At 41.9% G+C, this 14558-nt stretch overlaps 1 protein-coding gene across 2 annotated transcripts in view; it reads right to left on the bottom strand.

Moving 5' to 3' along the window:
- The window catches only part of PDE3A (phosphodiesterase 3A), a 1388780-nt gene that overhangs the window by 606684 nt on the left and 767538 nt on the right, over nt 1-14558 (bottom strand). The gene's annotated exons all lie outside the window — the stretch shown is intronic.

Raw genomic sequence — 14558 nt, 5'->3', positions numbered from 1 at the left:
AGTGTGCCAAGCAGTAAAACAGAGGTATTCAAGTACACAACACCCAAATATGTCCCAAGTCAAAATTATATAATACTTCCTAAAAGTCCAATTTATAATTGCCTCTCTATGCCCTCATAGATCGTTGCTAGTCCATTGTCTTTTTTATCAAACTTTATTGAAAGTGTACTAAAATTGAACAATATAGCTATAATCATTGGTCGAAGTGTACGAAAACTGGTAGTGTAACTATGTTCCCTGCTGGGCTGCCCCCGCTCCCCACAAATCCCATCACCACACCACGCCCCCACACATGTGCAATCCAAAGCCCCAAACAAACACACCTGCTATTTAAGGGAATGTTCAGTGCAGTGCACTAAAGTGCAAGTTTCAACTTCTTCCTACAGTTTAATTTTAAAACTAAACTATTCTGGAACACTTTCTTTTCAAAATAAAAGTTAGGGAACAGTCAAACTTTTTTTATTTTGCATACAGGAGTAACACTGTCAACCACTATTGTCCTTTCTGACCTATGGCTACAATAGTGCATATGTTGCCTAATTTACCACAAGCCACTTCCCACGCCATAGGAAACAAAAAAACCACAAAAAACACAATAGATGATAGTTTCATAAATGTTCATTATGAAAAGAGTTTACAGTTGAAACCAATTTAGAGCACTGAGCCTGTTTGGACAATTGAGGTTTATCAAGTTGTTTGCTGCCAGTGCAAAAAGGGAAAGTAGGTTACATAAAAGCACTGGAGGGTATTAATCAAAGCATGGGTCATTTTGTCCATAGTTCATATATTAGAGCTCTTCATCAAACACATTATCTTCGTAGGTCCTACCCGCAGGGCGACAATACACCATTTGGCTGCTAGGAGTACATTGGTTACCAAGGTACCATTTCCAGATGAAATGCTCACCCTCTCCCCCTCAGCAAGGTGAGGCCAAAACGCAATAATTCGAAGGTACATGGAACAGGGTGTCCAATCATTGCCCCAATAGTGGATCTGATTTCAAGGCAGACATCTTTCGTGTGAGGGCACGGCCACAATAAATGCATGTAAAATCAAACATAGCTCTTGGAAGCAGTTGGTTTCAAGCTGGCCAGGCCCTTCTAGGATACAAAAAGGAGCTATATAGTTGCAGGCACTTTTCAATCTTGCGTTTAGTTGGCCTCTAACTGCCATTAATGCCCAAGGATTATCCTTTATGAATTTGCTTTGTTTCTCCTCTGTAGCTGTTTAAATTGTGTTTCCAAGTCAGTGAGATGACCAATCATCTTATTCTCAGAGGATATTTCCATCAATTTGCCTCAAACTCTCTCTGCCTTCTTAGCATCCCACTTAGTTTCAGGAGGAGTGTCCAGTACTGAATTGTCTTTGAAGTAATCACAGATTTTATGAGAAACATTTTGCTTGTTGAATCTCCGAGGATATAATCTTCAAAATGTAATTGTTTAAATCACAGATATCCCTTTCTTTTCTGCATTTTAACCAATACCATGGCGTTATCTGGCAGCAATGTCACCATTCTGATAGCTCCTTCCGTGGTTGAATCATCCAAATGTGGTGTGAGACAAATGACATCTATTCTTGAATATGTGCAATGGACACCACAGGGTGTCTTCCTGCAGCTCGCTACTAAACCCATGTCTCAAAATTTAGATTTTAGTTTAGAGAAGTTTGCTCTTTCCCCTTGTATGAGGTTTTAGTGAGCAATCCAGATCAGAATCAAATACTATGTTAAAATCCCCATCTAAGATAATATCCCCTTTTGACCATTCTTTAAGAAGTCCATCACTCTCAGGATAAAGGTCTCTTCTTTCTGATTCAGAGAGAACAATACCTGCATCATGAGTGGGGTGTCCGCCACCAAACCCCTGACAGAAACAAACTTGCTTTCAGGATCTGATAACAAATGAATTGAGGGGAACTGGAAATCTGTGTGAAACAGTATAATATCCCAAGCTTTCTGTGATAGTGTGAAAGATCTCGGATAAAACCAGGATATCCAACTGTGCTGTTCTGAACACAGTAAGTGTTTTTCTTGAAAGCAGACTATTTGTGGTTGTTGCTCCGCCAGGTTTTTTAATACTCTACAGCTTTTAACGTGTGTGTTCAGTCCACAAACATTCATTTACCAGATTTGAATCACTTATACATGGTGATTCGGATGGCTAGCAAATTGTAAGATAGGAATATTGCCAATGTGGCGTGTTGCCAGAAATGTTGCCAACATGTGAATGTTGAGCCAATGCACTTGCCTGGATTTGGAGGATATCTATATCAAAGTAGTAAAAGCAGAAAAAAGATCCTCCAGTTTGTTTACCCATGCTTCTACACCCAACCCTTCAATAAAATAGCCAGTGGAAATCTTCTCCAACATACAACATGGAATAATCCCTCAGTCCACACCCACAGCCTATCTATTGCCCCGGGAGTCCACCCACCACAATTGACCTGTGGTTACAATAAAACAGTGTTACTACAACAGTGGCAAGCTACAGCGAGGGAAGACAGAGCTTTAGTTGTCTTAAGGCTGAGAGACTCATCAACATTTCTAAAGGGTACATCCCCACATTAAAAATGAAAAACACTGAACTAGTACTAATTAAAATGTGATCCGAGGTTTTGCTACAATTGTTTCTACCTCATTTAATTTTTCTTTGCTCCAACTACCAATGTGTGTTGCATGTTAGAGACAGTCTGAATTTTCAGGCATTCTAATAAAAGCAGGTTCATGTTGGATGCTTTGGAGAAACAGAGTGTGTTTCCTCCTTTCTTGGCCAGCAAATTCAACCCCCCCCCCATCCCCTTTGTGACGATGATTCAAATGCCCTCTCGCTCAGTGACCTGTCTCGAATTGCAGGCTCTCAATTCTCATTTTCACTAAAATTAAAGGGCAGTTCCAAAGAAAAGGTTCACCTAAGGCAGGGAGTTCAGGAGGAGTATGACCTGCTGTAATTTATGCTGCCCGGCCAGAGAGAGAGGGTAATGAATCCAGAAAAGGTTGGAAAGAGCCTCCTGAGGTTGCAAGCTGCTGCTTTCATCAAGCTGCTGATATTTTTTTAACTTTGAATCCAACATCATGGAGTTTCATAAGGGCGTCACAGTCCATGGCCCGGTCCATTTTTAGGATGTCTGACAGTATGAATTTCACTATAGTTGGTGTCTCCAAAAAGTTGTAAGCAAAATTCTCTAAGAGATTTTTCATGTACAGGTCTTTTACTCCCTCATTCACAAGTCTTATTTGAATGTTTTCTCTGGGGGGCTTTTCTCCAACCTTTCTTCCATTTTTTTTACCCCAAATAGATTTGACATATTCTTGAAGATGCACACCATCTGACGAGAAGTGAGGAAGCCAGACATAGATCTTTGCCCCAATGGTTTTGTAGGCATCGATTCTGGAGAGCAGTACTTCTTTGCCCTCTTTCTTTAATCGATTGAGTCAGGTCTAGTTCAAGAATCCTACTGAATAATATCTTTCAACCCATTAACAATGTCTTTTAAAGATTTGCCTTGCAATTCGTTCTCTTGATTAGATATTGTGGCTATGTGCTGCTCTTGCATTCTCTGTCTCTGTGCTGCTGCTCCAAAGTTTTTAGTCTTGTCATTCAAGGGTGGTACTATATTGTTTTTTTAACCGCATTTCTTTTGGTAGAGTTTTTGGTCACCCTACACATTCTGGAGCTCAAGAAACTGACCCGACAAGCACAGTACTACTTCAAAGTGCAAGTTAGTATTGTGTGGGACCCTTCTAATTCAACTGAGTGCCAATTTGCTTTAGAAATTGCCTAGAAAATGCATTTCCACAAAATAGAAATATGAATAGCTTTTAGTATTTTAATATTGTATATTCATTATTAAACTTCTGGGCTGTAAGACATTGAGGCGCTAATTGGGTTCTAATCTTTTCGCTTTCGGTTTGCAACATTTCCCGGCCAGATTTGAACATTTGAAATAAGCTCAACTTGTTAGAGGAAATCTTGAAGCTGCACAAACTCTATCGGATTGAACTACAACTCTCAAAGGAGCTGTAGTTCTTCCCACTATATTTTTGTCTACCAGATCCGACAGCGCCAGCGCGACACGTCAAGCCAGTCTGTGGCAATCCGTGGTGTAAAAGTGTACGCCATGAACCTATGCCTCTCCACAGAACCTCTTTGGTGCGTACAGATGCGTTATACTTGTTTTTGACACGAAGAAAGACAATCATACTTAAGTGACCCCCTAAATGGCAGTCATGTCTTGCAGCACATACATACAAAATAAAATGCCCAAATGCTATTCCAGAGACACACTGTTATCTCTTAGAGACTCGCCATATGGATCATTCTCGCTATGCACTCTGAATAAAATTAGACTTCAAGACATTTACCATGGTCCCTTTGCAAATACTATGGATATTAAGAAGGCCACTACATTGCAAATGACGAGGATTAATGCTAGATCAGCAATTAAAAATGCTATTTTTATAAATGATTTAATCCAAACCAGTGATGTTGATATCTTTTTTTATCGCCAAGCCTTCATTTACTCCCACTTGTAAATCCTCCTTCCACCTGCTAGTGCTAGATAACTATCAGATTAAATCGCTCAACAGTGAACAACTTAGAGGAGGTGGAGTGGCTATTATATACAAAAAATGTCTTAATTTTCAGAATGTTCAGACCTCATACTGGGACACCACATGCCAGATATTATCCTGTCAGTTTACTCCCAACTACTCATGCAAACTAATATTATGTAACAGCCCCCCTGGATCTGCTAAACTTTTTTTTAGATACTATGGATGCGTAGTTAGGGGCAGATGGTCTCTGCCACTGAAATTTAATCATCCTTGGGGATCTAACTATTTGGTGTTGACATGAAAAGAAGCCTAATTTAAGACAGCTTTGCACATCCCATGCAGCCTGTAGCCAGGGAAATAATGACACATGTAGATGTCAGCTGTTAAATGTTCATCAAACATAATGGTTGTCAAACATAAAACACATGTTTTAGACAGAAGGCTAGTGTGCACGCTAGCCTAACCAAAGTCCAGGGAGTGGTGCTTTCCTGTTCTGGCAGATGTGCAAACCACAAACAGCAGAGTGCTCCCTGTTTCAGTAGGTGTGAGCGTTGACTTCACACCATTGAGTGTTATATCTGATAAGGTTTCAAGGACAGGAAATAGGCAGACACAAATAGAAGTGTGGTACATGTCTGTAAGGCTATGAAGTAGCAAGTAACAGAACTGTCTCTTTGCTAAGCCAAGGGATATGGAATACAGTGGAAGCAGTCTATGCACGAGTGCAAAACTCTCACTGAGAGGGGCTAAACCCCACTTCATGGAGTTTTACATAGGAGACCGTACTCAACGAGCACAGTGACATGCTGAGCTCTAGACCATACTCTTCCAGATAGCGGATATGACATACTCACACGGGCAGGGGAACCATGTTAATTCATACATATAAGGCCCAAGCAAAGAGAGGAATGGAAGTTCAGCAGACTTGCCTGTCTATATAGGCCAGCGGCACTGAAGAAGAGTGCTGAGCAGAGGAGTCCTGAACAGAGCAGCAGCAGGAAAGAGACAGCCGGGCCCAGCTAAGTAGAACTCATAAACGCCAGAAGGCGCTGTTTCATTTGAAGCACATTCTGCTCTAAAAATGAGTGAAGGCTGGGGACTTGCTGAGTGCATTTAGACTGATGGCGTGTATTGTAGTGTAGCATAGCTCCAAGGTTACACATGCTGTTAAACTAAAGCTACCACTTGTTCTATTATTTATCGATTCAAACATGCACTTTGCCCGCATGGCAATCTTGGTCATTGGTGTGATGTTATGTTATAGTATATCTGCTTTTGCTTTAGCTTGCGTAATGAGAATAAGAGCCCTCAGAAGATAGAGTGTCATATTAAATACATTAACATGATGGCTCCTATGTCAAGTGTATAATTCAGAGTAATGTGTCATAGTGTTATCTCTTTAAGTCCAAGAACTTTACAATTCCTGCATGTTTAATCATGTTGGTAATCACACAATCATAGGCAGGCCTGTCTTTTAGTGCTGACACAGAGCCTAGGGTGAATGTCGGCATGAAACGACTGATGATCAGGTGTCTATTTACACAGCCTCAACTAGGTGGAGATAAGAGGCTCATGGTCACGCCTAAATTGTAGGCAATTAATGTATTTATTGGTTAGATATACATATGGCCAATTGGCTTTGTATAACACATTAACAAAACAACATAAATACACAAAATCTAAAAACATATTTCATTTTCACATATCCTATACAATACAATTTAAAATTACCACAATTTTCAAGTAAAAAAACAACAATGAAATATATGAGGCTAATATCATTGCCTCGCATAAAAATCATCCATTGATCAGATATCTCAGTCATCACAGTGTCATTATTATAAGATTTAAAACAAATCATTTGCAGATTGTTTAAACTTTCACAACACATGATAAGATGGTAAAGGGACTCAACGACATTTACTCCACACAGGCGACAGTACTTTGGCATATGTGTGGATCCTATATTAGGACAATTTGTTTCTAATGCAACAGTAACGTTAAATTCCATCATTACATAGTTACGAAACGTGCTAACATTCGGATAGGCAAGAATGTATAGGGGAGAAGACACTCGACTCATATACTCATCAAGAAACCTGCCACTGAACTTTTTAGATGCTAGATTAATCATGTTTTGTTCATGGCAGTAATCCTGCACCCTGAACTTAAGTCTCATTTTGAATGATAGAAGAGAGAGGGCACCTGGATCAGACCCATTAGTCCATGTGCGGTGTAGCCTTTGAATTATACCAATGGTACCAATCAACACATTACCTTCTAGACTAAGATATGCTTTTACAAATGGCACAAAAATAGTTTCAGTGCGGAGTTTGACAGCTTTCTCATAGGACAAAACACATTGGCAGATATATGCGTACAAATAGCTTTTGATATTGAATTCCAAATACAGATATTCCACACTCACACTTGGAGGGATACGGAGTAGTTTTCTTAAAAGGTTGGATTCAAGAACCACACCATGTGTGACAAACTTGTACCCCCAAACTTCACAGCATAGAGCAGCATTGATCTAATTTTTTCAAGATAAATATTAAGAACTGCAATGACCGAATAGCAGCAATTGCGACCAATAAATACACTTAAAGCGTTTGCAGCCACAATACATCTGCTCTTAATAGTAGACCACTGTTCCTTCCAATTCAGCTTTTCATCAATGATAACTCCCAGGTATTTGTAGGATTTCACCTGTTCAACTTTTTTGTTTTCCAGGCACCACGAGTATTTCTTAGGTCTACATTTATTTGAGAAGACCATTATTTGACTCTTATCAACGTTTATAGTAAGACCATTTTCGGCTGAATAGATAACCAAGGAGTCAAGCATATGCTGAAGGCCCGCCCGAGTATAATCCAATAATAGCAAGTCGTCAGCATAGGTGAGCCAACCAATAGTTACTCCATTCACTCTCACGGGATTGGCTTCTGGGATAAAGAATGCTTTCATCATGTCTGATAAATACAGATTAAAAAGGATGGCAGCGATCATGCAGCCTTGCTTGACACCGCAACTAGTAGCCATGAATTTCGAAAGTTTGCCTGTGGCATTGAGTCTTATGCGTACTGAGGTGTCAGAGTGTAACAACATTAGCATCTTTAACAATATAATGATGATGCTGATTGCAAAAACCTAATGGATATTCTTGAAGCACACAATCTCTGCCTTCTTTCTGACTTAGCGTCACATAAAAATGGACACTGCCTGGACTCTATATTGTCCAGAAGCTTTTAAATTTACAACATGTTGATAATGAACCAGTCAGTTGGTCAGACCATTATTTAGTACATTTTACCAGGGTACTAACTATACCTCAGTTAGAACTAACGTAATCACCCCCCCTGAATTCCACTGCTGTAAAAAGGATCTTGATGGCATCTCTGATAATACAATACAATCTGAATCTATCTGTACAGTATTATACACAGATCTGATGTTACAATTACAGAATAATTGCAACACTGGTGCCCCTCTGAAAAAGGTTAAAACAGTAAATCAACATGATAACCAATGGTATAGTGGATGTTTAAAAACTCTTACGAGTCTATACCATAAAACTGAGAAAAAATGGCTCAGGACCAAATGGGACTCTGCCCACACTGAAGCAAAGCTTGCATTAAAAAGGTACAAGGATAACATTGTATTGGCCAAATCTCTCTGTCTTCAAAGACAGATTAATCTAGCAAATAATCATTCAAACACCTTGTTTATGGTTATAAAATAATTTTCTAATCCAACTTGCATCAATGCTAACAAGCCCATATCGCAAAAGATGGTGAAGGATTTCAACTTATTTTTAACAAAACAATATATCTCAGAGTTAATGTAGATGCCCAAGCACCAACCATTCTCTCTGAGGGTCCCTCTGAGGTCATGAACGGCCCAATAGTTGACAACCCAAAGACCATACCAAAGTTTGTTTTGTCACCAGCTACTGAGGAAAGTATTGAAAAACTGATTGTGAACCTGAAACCGACCAATCATAGCTATGACCCTATTTCAGTATACCTGGCTAACCAACACGCAGGTTCTCTCAGTAAATCCATCCAGACCATGGTGAATTTGTTACTCATACATGGTAATGTACCTGAACAATTAAATAAATCATATCTACACCACTTTTAAAGAAACCTACTTTGGACAATAGAGTATTGTTCAATTATCTTCCAATTGCAGGACTTCTATGGGCAGCTAAAATTATGGAAAAAGGTGGAGTCAACACAGCTCCAGGAATTATTTGAAAAAATATAATGTTCTTGATTCCTTCCAGTCAGGATTCGGGCCAGGCCTTGTGGCTGTCTGGGGTGACTTGTTGGAGGTTGCTGATCAGGGAGACATCAGCATGCTTGTCATGTTTGACCTGTCAACAGCCCAGTTGAAATGGATTTCTGAACTCTGTCCTGGAGGGGCAGAGGTTCAGAAGGCCAGCCTAGTTTCTTGGAACATGGTAACCTCTGGACAAGACAGACCAATCAGGGTAGCGATGGCAGCGGTCAAGACTAGGTCTCAAGAGGGGTGAGGGTGACTGAAAGCGCGCAATGAGCACACAAAGCAAGGACGCTTACAAATTTTCCAGACAGGTGTTATATTAAAAATATAGACACATTTATTACAAGGCCTTTGTGACATCGACCATAGTAAAGAATCACGGTAAAACTCCAGTAAACCAACACATCACAATCAATACAATTATATACAAGACCAAGGGGTCTAAGGAATTAGAAGCACAAAATATGCAGACCACCTAGATGGGGGGAAAACAGGCAGTGCAAGTAATCGTTAGACCCAGTTCGACATCAGAGGCCACCTAACTAGAAGGAAGTCCGAGCCCTACGAAGAGTGGAGCCTTGTGCTCAAAAGTACCTGCACACGTGGGTGCCACCGGGCAAAGGAGAGTCTCTTCAGGGAAATCCGGGAGTTCAGAAAGGTGGATGAAAAGATGGTGAACAAATCCCTGTGACTCAGGCAAGGCCTCCACTTGGGGGCAGAGCAGGGCGTGCGTGCGGGAAAGGGTTTGCTGTTTACAACAGCGATGGAAAGCCACAGGCTCCTGCGGGAGGGCGTCCGGTTAGGGTATTGACTACTCACCGGTCCCCGATGAAGACAGACCCAGGCTTCTCCGGTTCAGTTTCGGTACTGGCAATTTCATATGTGATCAGAGGAATGTCTCGACGCCGTGCAGATTCCGCGACAGCAGGAGTCAGGGTCGAGGGTGTCCCAGATGCAGCGAACACGCACAGGGTTGTTACCACAGCAGGGCAACTCGGCAACCGCGTTTATTTCGGTCCCAAAGCACACGTCTCACTTCAGACCTGGGAACGCCAAGTGTACCAATCATGTGAGAGTGCCGAGGACACGGAATTAGCAGTAAGCCAGACGGCGGTGACAGAGCAAGGTTCCTGTGTAGGCTGCTCTGTCTACTGGATGGCCCAGGGATGCTTCCGAAGGCTTACGCACAGGATTTGGTGAAGATGCCGAGAATAGTTGTTCCCACTATTTTAAAGGGTCGAAGCGCCTTTGCAGACCTTCTCGTACGATCAGAGGCCATGTGGTCTTGCAGGACGACAGCAGTGCAGGGTGCCAAACCTTCAGCGGGTCACCAGCGATTCCTCGACTCAGCTAATTAGTTGCAGGATACTTGGCTCCTTATCCTTCGTTCGTGAGACCTCAGGAAATCGACCTGGTAGTGGGGTTTTCAGCCTCCTCTTATCCAAAGTTCCCTTTGCGCCAAAACGGAGAGGGTCCAATGGGAGATCCACTCACAAACACTCACACCATACGTGGACCTATCACGGACCACGGTGGTCCCAGGCATTCAGGACACTCTAGACTCTCTGGCACCCAGGATGTGTATTGGGAACAGACATCCCAGCCCACATCCTGGAGCCACACACAAGGCATGCAGAAGCCCGAGAAAGCATTGTGTTTCGCGGGAAAGTGCATGACCAAATAAGGACTGCCCCGGTTCAGCTCGACCGGGGTGAAGGTGAAGGGGCAAGACGGTCAGCGGACAGGACAAAGAACCTTGTGGCATGGCCATTTTGGAGGCCAGGCCACCCATTGGGGACAAACGCGGGAAGTGCGGTTAACATGGCAAAAAGGGGTTCAAAACACTAAGAATCGATAGCTGCCACCAGTCCCGTCCGTGACACACTTGCACATTTCATGATAAGTCGAGCGAGAGTTTCTAGGGCCTTTGGAATGACTAGAGACCCCAGAGCACGGTAATGTAAGTTACGGTGCACTCTTGTTTCATGTTGCTCAAAAGTTGCAACATGAGGAAAGGACTAAGGGAAACGAAGTCTCCCAGTACTGACTGTCTTAATGGCATGTCAGTTTCCCCGTAAGAATTGAGCGAAAGCCCAGAGGAGTGCGGCGGAAGGCTGCGCTTCTCTGGCAAAGTCTAGATCAGGGTGTAAAACAACAGTAAAAGGTTTGGGGGTTCCCACATGGAAGGAAAATTACCTACAATTATGAAATCTTTCCTAACAAGCCTTCAACAGTGGATTTTGGAATACATCAATCCAGAATGCAGTCAGTGGAACATGTATCTGAAGAGGCCATTCAGTGATTCTCATTCCTGTCAGACCATACTCAACAGGTTAAGGCAGGTCCCTATATCTCGGAGGCTCTACCAGTGACATGTGGAGTACCTCAGGGCTCCTCTCTGCCGCCCCTGCTTTTTAATGTATATATTTGCATGCTCCTCAACATCTATGCTCAATTCAATCAGCAATATCATTCATATGCAGATGATACTGAAATGTATGTTTGTTTAAAACAACCACTGGAAGCATTGGAGCATGTTTTAAAGTGTGCTGAAAAGATCCAAGTCTGGATGCTGGAAAATAAACTCCAGCTAAATCCATCTAAAACAGTGATCATTGTGTTTGGCCCAAAAAACAAATAGGCTAATCTGCTACCCGTAATCGTTTGTACAAGCTTATTTTGTACGGCACCTAAATATAATCTGTCAGTGAGAAATCTGGGCTGCATTTTGCAGTCCATTTTGAGCTATAACTTACAAGTTAATCAAATGATAAAGTCATCCTATTATCAATTGAAACTTCTTAAGCCAATTTTACCGCTTATCGCTGAGCATGACTGACCGTTGGTGGTGGGAACCCTTACAAATAGCAAACTTGATTATTGCAACGCCCTGCTATGCGGGATATCGAAATATCAAGTTCGGCGCCTTCAGGTGTCCCAAAATTCGGCAGTGCATCTGATTTTTTTGTTACCACAGAAGACGCCAATCACTGACTTTCGTAGAAGTCTACACTGCCTGCCAGTGCAGCAACAGATACAGTTTAAAATACTGTGTCTCGTTTTTAAGTGCATCCATGTTCTTGCACCGTCCTATCTGGCATCTAAAATTGTACAACACTGTCCCACTCACAGATTGCGATCTTTGGGGCAAGGTCTATTGGTAACACCTCTCACCAGAACCACCGCCTGGGAGATACACGCATTTCTTCTGCAGGGCCCCGTGCCTGGAACTCTCTTCCTGTACAATTATGACAGATCAATTGCCTAGCCATCTTCAGGAAACAATTAAAAACATATTCGTTCAGATACATTTCTGGGCTCTGAAAGCAAGTTAACAATGATCCCATTTATTTCATCTGCTCCTAGAAGCAGTTTTCTGCTAGGTCCCTTTTTTGGATATGCAAAATATAAATAAAAAAAATCTAATCAAATCAAATCAACAATCATGCACTGTTGGCATAAATATTGATTTGCCATACTCTATGTATCCTATAAAGACTCAATGCTGTCCCTTGCCGCATCTCTCAATTCAGCCAAAACCACCTATTGCGTTAATATGAGTTCCTCCCTTTGCTAGCAACCTTGCAAAGTATCCATGACCCTCAAGGTCATGCTTTCCCATACAAGTACTGCTTTATGGCCTCCAATCTTCGCTGATGAATTAGCTTCCCTTCTCTCCCCCCTTAAATCACTAAAATGCATAACACCATGTCCATCATTCTGTCTAACCCACCCTTCTTGCCACCACCTTTCATTTTCCCTCTCACTATCCTTGTTATTCCACTTCTCCCCCAGCATCACTATGGAGCTTATACCCATCTGCTAACCCATCCTGCACTCAATTTGATCCCTTTGTGCCAAAAACTACCAAGGAAATTGCACTTGTCAATTCTGCCCACCTCTCTACTCGATTCAATCGCACTGTCTTGAAACAGACTTCTTCCCAGCATGATACAAAACAGTCACAGTCATACCGCTGCTAAAAAAAACTACTATCAACCCAAAATATCCTTAATATTCCAAACCTGTATCCCAACACCACTCCAAAAGCCTTGAGACAGATGCCTTCAACAACATAATGAACTTTCTCATGGTACACTCACCAGCAAACCTTCCAATCTAGATTCCAGTTCAAGCGCCTATATACCTCTGGGTTTTGCGGGCTATATAAATGTTCAAATAAATAAATACATATTTTACTGAGATTGCTATCTCCTATGCCTCCAACCTTTTATTCACTGCCCACCATTCTGACTTCTCCTGCATCGTCATTCTACTAGACCCTTTCCTTGCCTTTGATACTGTAGAACATTACTCCCTCCTTCCAACGTTTTATTCCCTTGGCTTCAAGGGCATCGTATTTGACTTTGTGACCTCTACTTCTGTGAACCTTCTCCTCAAGGAGCTACAACCCTTCCTTTCCCATACCCCTCATTGTGGGCATTCCCCAAGGATTAGTCCTAAGCTAACCCCTCTTCACCCTTTATTTACACCTCCTCCACACATTTCTTCTTTCGGTTTTAACTCTGATCTTTTTGCTAATCATGTTCCGATCTTCCCATTCCCCTCATTCATCCCTGCCACCTCCAAACACCTATTCAACTGCCTCATCACCCCTGCCACTGGATGGTGCTACACTACTTCATTCTATACTCCCCTAAGCTTGAAGTCTTCTTTCATCTTTCCCCATATCTCAACACCAGCCTCCCCCCCATCTGCTTTCCCCTGAATGTCCTCACCCTCTGGCCCATGGCTCACAAACGTAGGATTCTATTTGACAGTGACTTCAAACATTTCCAATTAATACTGGCCACTGCTACCACAGCAAAGCTTGGCCTTTTTAACAGTAGAAAAATCTGTCATCATCTCATGTGCCACCCAAAACAAATGTGTATCTCTGTGTTCGTGCTTAGCAAGCTGAAATTCTGCACACACCTACTCTTTGGTCTTTCCCTTCCTTCATTCCCCTCAACAAAATTCTTAATTGTGGGACATGCACCCATTTCCACTTACCATGATCCAACGGGACCGCTATCCATAGATGGCATTAAGGCCCCACTAGATCACTCTACCTGCCCACTCAAACATTTCGCTCCTCTTCTCTCTCCCACATATCTGTCACCTGCCTGGCTTGTGCCTCTGTCCAGTTGGTTCTTTTTGTCAACTTGCCCCCTCCACTGAAAAGCTGTAACCTGGCAAGCAAAGGCATTTCATCAGCGGACCTATTTAAAACGAAAACAGCTCCTGAACAAATGCAGCTCTAACTAGCAACAACTTCCTATTTTAACTGATCTCCTAGCCTGCCTTGCTTTTGTCCCATAAGTTTACCCAATGTGCATTGTATTCATCCAAGTACTAGCCCTAGGCTCTTAATCTTAAATAATGTATGTACTGTCCTCCTATCAGTGCCCCTGACCTTTGTTCCCATATTACTCCTTTATCACGGGGTCCACTTGATCCGGTTCAACAGTGCTTATAATAAAGTCATCCTACCTAGGGATGCCTCAGGAAATTGTGTTACTATATTTACTCTATATGTCAATTCTGTTTCAAATGACACCTGGTTCTCCAATAAAAAATGTATAAAAAAATAATTTAAGTAATAAGGTTCAAGCTGTTGCAAAATGAAGCATGATGATTTTGCAGCATGTGCATTAGATGCAATTGATGGGGAAGGCTATTACATTTAGCTAAACAACAGTTTCTGGTGGCTTAA

The sequence above is a fragment of the Ambystoma mexicanum genome, chromosome 12 (assembly GCF_040938575.1).
Source record: "Ambystoma mexicanum isolate Mex_15411 chromosome 12, UKY_AmexF1_1, whole genome shotgun sequence".
NCBI lineage: Eukaryota > Metazoa > Chordata > Amphibia > Caudata > Ambystomatidae > Ambystoma > Ambystoma mexicanum.
The sequence above is the reverse complement of the archived record's forward strand: the minus strand, read 5'-3'. Positions and strand labels throughout refer to the sequence as shown.